The sequence below is a fragment of the Lycium barbarum genome, chromosome 7, assembly GCF_019175385.1.
Source record: "Lycium barbarum isolate Lr01 chromosome 7, ASM1917538v2, whole genome shotgun sequence".
Taxonomy (NCBI): domain Eukaryota; kingdom Viridiplantae; phylum Streptophyta; class Magnoliopsida; order Solanales; family Solanaceae; genus Lycium; species Lycium barbarum.
Genome location: NC_083343.1, coordinates 12,236,692 through 12,242,691, shown reverse-complemented (window position 1 = coordinate 12,242,691; position 6,000 = coordinate 12,236,692).

Here is a 6,000-nt window from a genome sequence, read left to right as displayed (position 1 = left end):
TAATACGAGGAACATATTTGGTTGTTCAAAATATTTTGGAAAATATTTTGAAAAATATTTTTTCTCTAAAAAAACAAGTTCCTTTAAAATAAGGAACGTGACTTCTGTGATGAGATTAGGAAAAATAAGTTTCATAAGTGGCAAAGTTCGTTGTCTACTCCCCATCCTCCAACAACCCTAACCCCCACGCCCCTTGACTCCGCCACCCACGCCACCCCGACCAATTCACTCCTCATCCCATAGTGTTCTTTTAGATTACATATAAGTATTCTTGAAACTCTTTTTGCTTACTTACCAAACACTAGAAAATAAGCAAAAAAAAAAAAAAACTTATTTTTCTAGAAAACGTTTTCCAGGAGAACATTTATCATGAAAAACATTTTCCTTTCGTACCAAACACACCCTTAGAACTTGAATTTGGGACTTAAAACAATTTTCAACCCCCACTTGCCCCTGTACAGAAATCTTCCTTCATATCAAAAGGATTCAATATTTTAGGGGTTTCCCCTATACAAAAATCTTCTTTCATATAAATAAGAGATTCAATAGTTTATCTATATATATATATATATATATATATATTTTTACTAATTTATACAGTATAATTTTTCGACAAAGAAAATCTAATTGAAACCCTTTGACTCTCTTTATTTACGCTTCAGGGTATATCAATATATAAGAACAAGGAAGCTACGACAACATCACATTATTTTGATTATGCAATATATATATATATATATATATAATTTAACATTCGAACATATAAAAGGAAAAGATAATAATCTAGCAGACCAATTAAGTAGATTAGAAATCACATCTAACTGATTTTCTATTGAACAGCATGAGACCATCAAGTTTTCAGACAGCAGACAAGGGAAAAGGCACCTCAACCCAAGACACTTACAGACAAAAGGTACTAGGTAATCTTCATTTTAGACCTACATGTGCATTAGACAAAAACGTCATAGAAAGAATACATTTTGGAACCAATAATTTAGTATTTTTTCCGCCATCTAATTTAACTTTTAAGGTATTATCAGACTATGTAATAGACAAACAACAGACATGTTTAGTAGACAATTTATGGAAATCACATAACAAAAAAGACGCGAGTCATTTCGTAGCCACTCTAAATGCACTATGTCAGTATTTTACAGACAAAAATCTAGATAAGAAATTTAAATTTTATGTTGTAATCCATGATAGAACTAATGGTATTGGATAGAAGTTTTAGATTCTATTAAAGACATAAGAAAACCTCTTTTTAAAAGGCTTTAATGATTTCACTGAGGCATTAGACTATGCTAGAAGAGTGTTGGGTCCAAACTACTATATTTCTCCAGCTCTCAGACAAAATCCAGATAGAACCCCTCAGTACAATATACAAAAAGACACAGACAAAGTGATTTTTTGCGATCACTGCTCTACTGTGATATAGACCGTCAAAAGACTTAACCAGCAGAAAGAGACACTCATCCAAAAATAAAAATAAATGAAACTCTTGAAACAAGCAAGACTGTTGGAACAAAGACTACAAGCAGTTAAGCTCGTTCACAAGGCCTACAATTCGATTTGTTGAAAAGATAGGTCCCTATTCCAGAAAATATTGATACTACTTTCGAGAGAAATAGAAAGCATGAGTATTTCTCAAAACATTTTCAATGATTGCTTTTAGAGGCGAATGTAGTGTTTTAATTACGATTTTAATTAAATTTAGTATTTTCAACATGTAGTATAAGAGTGTTGTAAACGGTAAAACCGGATATGAGTCAAACCGGTGAGACGAGGAACCGAAGGAAGAAGAGGACGAGAGCATACATGAAGACTTGTATTCCGAACCGGAGGAACGCTTGGGCCGGAGCTAAGCAGAGGCACCATTTGGTCCGGTTTCTTCACCACCGGGCCGGTCGAGGCCGTTAGTCCGATTATCCGTGGTCATTGATCCGGTAGAGCCGTTGCGCGTGAGCCACGCGTCGGTAGCGTCCTGCCATGGTCCACCACCAACCATGCGTGTGTCAGTACGACTTACCTAATCCGCTCAGAGTTGTCCTTCTCTGTACCTTTTAATGATTTGTATTGTATGAGGCCCATAGAGGCAACACTATAAATAGAGCTCATCCCCCTCCTTTGAGGGGGTTGGCTTCTTCATTTTCCAAGAACACTTGTAATAGAAAAACATATATGCAATCTCTCTCAAATATCGGACTCGGTCCATAACAATTATTTTCATTTTCATTGTGTTTCTTCAAACAAGTATTGCATATCATTTAGCAACACTAATACACTTCATCAACTGCTTTGCTACATAACGTTCATATACCCTATTTCCCCACGATATATTGAGATCCAAGCACATATCCTATACCCACTTACAAATTCAATTGATTATCCAAATTCGGGGTAAACAGTTTGGCGCCCACCGTGGGGCTAGGATAATAGTGGTCTTTGGTCTTGATTTCTATCGTATTCATCAAAATCAAAAATATCTCCTGCCCGTCTCTGCAAAAACGTACTAAATGGCTGGCATCGAACAATCTGGCCATGTCAACAATACCGAGATTGTGGCGGAAAATGAAGGCAGCGGACCACGGGGATTGCCAAATCCCGCTGAATCGAACCCCGTCGATTCGAGGGAGGGCCTCAACCGGCAGAACACCGTGGACCTGGAGAATGCCGCCCTACCGGCCACTGATCCTCTAAATGCTCACAATTCCGTTACTTTATCCCGGACCCAGGGCCGGAGAGAACCGGATGCACCAAACGAAAATGTTAACTTACGTTTAATTTTTGAAATGTTGCAGGAACAGAGAGCGGCAATCGCCGAGCAAGGAATCGCGATTGCAGAGCGAAAAAGATGAAGCAGAGCCGGAGAAGACAAAGGGTGTTGCCGAAACCGAAAGGATTGAGGCACGAATGGTTGAGAGCAACGGCTCCGGAGCCGATTCCTCTACCGAGGTTCTGAAGATGCTCGAAACTTTGGCAAAACGGGTAGACTCAACCGAAAAGAAGGTCGAAACATACAATTCTCGGGTGGACCAGATCCCGGGGGCTCCGCCTTTACTGAAGGGGCCGAATTTGAAGAGGTACATCCAAAGGCCTTTTCCTCCGAGCGCAGCCCCGAAACTGATCCCAAAGTGGTTCAAAATGCCGGATATACAGTAATATGACGGAATAACGGACCCGCACGAGCACGTGACCTCATACACTTGTGCGATAAAAGGCAATGATATGGAGGAAGATGAAATTGAGTCAGTGTTGTTGAAAAATTTCTGGGAGACTCTGTCAAAGGGAGCGTTGACGTGGTACGACCATCTGCCCGAGCATTCGATCACTTCTTTCGAAATGCTCGGCGATGCCTTCGTAAAAGCTCATGCCGGTGCCAAAAAGGTGCAGGCCCGAAAAGCGGACATTTTCGTATAGCCCAAAGGGACGACGAGTTGCTCCAAGAATTTGTCAACCGGTTCCAAAGGGAACGAATGGAGCTCCCTCCGATTCCCGAAGAATGGGTCGCACAGGCTTTCACAAAGGGGCTCAATGTTCGAAGCTCAACGGCTTCGTTCAAATTGAAGGAGAGCCTGCTGGAGTACGAGACCGTGACATGGGCTGATGTCCATAATAGATACGAGTCAAAGATTCGGGTAGAGGATGATCAATTCGAGCTTCCACGGGGCCGATTAATACGAGCAGGAATTTTGAGAAACCAAAGAAAGGTTACGAAACAAAGGCCTAATGATCGAAGGAAAGGTATCGGCCATACTCCCATTCGGAGAGACAAAGTTTTAGGTCGGAAAAGTCAAGGGTGAGCCCAAGTCGTTTCTCAGGTCGGGGTAGTAAGCGGGTCGAACGCCCGTCAAATAGCCGGGGTCTCTCATTCAGGAGCGATGCCGGAAGTTCTGCCGGTAGCAAGGGTTTGCCAAAGATATCGGAGTACAACTTCAACGTTTGTACTTCGGGTCTCGTCTCGGCTATCGGACGCATCCTGGATGTAAGATGGCCGAAACCTCTAAGGTCGGATCCCGGCCAACGGGACCCGAGCATGGTGTGTGAATATCACGGAACCCATTGTCACAGAACCGAGGATTGTCGCCAATTGAGAGAAGAGGTAGCCCGGTTGCTAAAGAACGGTCATCTCCGAGATCTGGTGAGTGAACGAGCCAAAAGTCATTACAAGGAAAGGGAAACGCATCAAAGGGCCGAGCCGGTGGAACCCCAGCATACAATCAACATGATAGTTGGGGGTGTCGATGCCCCTCGAGGGCCGGTAATGAAACGGACCAAGATTTCTATTGTTCGTGAAAAGTGCATCCGAGATCACTCATCCGGGGGCTCTATCTCCTTCGATGACGAGGACGCATAGGGCATCATTCAACCGCACAATGATGCGTTGGTAATTTCTGTACTTATCTTTAAAACTAAGGTTAAACGTATTTTGATTGACCCAGTTAGCTCGGCCAACATCATCCGGTGGAGAGTGGTCGAACAGCTAGGGCTGCTTGATCAGATCGTACCGGTAGCCCGGGTACTCAGCGGGTTCAATATGGCAAGTGATACCACAAAGGGGGAGATCTCATTGCCTGTAAACGTCGATGGCACCATTCAACAAACGGTGTTCTACGTGATCGAAGGGGACATGAAGTATAATGCATTACTGGGCAGGCCCTGGATACATAGTATGAGGGCTGTGCCCTCAACGCTGCATCAGTTGCTGAAATTCCCCACCCCGGAAGGGATAAAAACCATCCGAGGTGAACAGCCCGCTGCAAGGGAAATGTTCGCAGTAGAGGAAGCGGCGCTTCGGCCCATAGAATCGGTTCAGAAGGAAAAGGGTGTAACCAGAGGAGGGCGCGCCCAATAGCAATCAAAGCACACCGGGTCGGATCCAGTGCATGAGGAGGAGGATTTCGAGGTACCCAGATCGTTCGTCATGCCGGATGACTCGAATGCACGCAAGTCAACTGTAGAGGAGCTGGATCAGATCATCCTGTTCGAGTACCTACCGGACAGAAAGGTATACCTGGGCACGGGGCTTACCCCGGAGCTCAGGAGCAAGTTAATTGAATTTCTTCGAGCTAACGCCGATTGCTTCGCATGGTCGCATATAGATATGACAGGTATACCACCAGAAGTAGCAACTCACAAGCTCAGCTTGGACGGGAAGTTCTCCCCGGTGAAGCAAAAAAGAAAGCCCATGGCAGAAGCAAAACACGCCTTCGTAAAAGACGAGGTAACAACGCTTTAAAAAAATATGTTCTATCCGGGAGGTGAAATACTCGGATTGGCTTGCTAATGTGGTAGTGGTGCCCAGAAAAGGTAATAAATTTCGAATGTGTGTCGATTACAAGGATTTAAACAAAGCATGCCCGAAGGACTCATTTCCGTTGCCTCACATCGATAGAATGATCGATGCGACGGCCGGACATGAGATGTTAAGTTTCCTCGATGCTTACTCCGGGTATAGCCAAATTCGGATGCACCCGGGGGATCAAGAGAAAACGTCCTTCATGACCCGGTACGGGACTTACTGCTATAATGTGATGCCTTTTGGCCTAAAAAATGCCGGTGCAACTTACCAATGCCTAGTTAATAAGATGTTCGAAGAACAAATAGGAAAAACAATAGAAGTTTACATTGACGATATGGTTGTTAAGTCCCTGGAAACAGAGGACCATTTTAAGCATTTGCAGGAAACCTTCGACGTGCTCCGCAAGTATAACATGAAGCTTAACCCGGAAAAGTGCGCTTTCAGTGTCCAATCCGGTAAATGTTTAGGTTTCATGGTGTCAAACTGGGGTATTGAAATCAACCCGGACAAAATCAAGGCCATTGAGGATATCGAGGTAGTGAATAACGTCAAAGGAGTACAGAGGCTCACCGGAAGGATAGCGGCGTTGAGTCGCTTCATATCGAGATCTTCGGACCAGAGCCATCACTTTTTCTCCTTACTGAGGAAAAAGAACGACTTCGTTTGGACACCGAAGTGCCAAGAAGCTCTACAGGAAT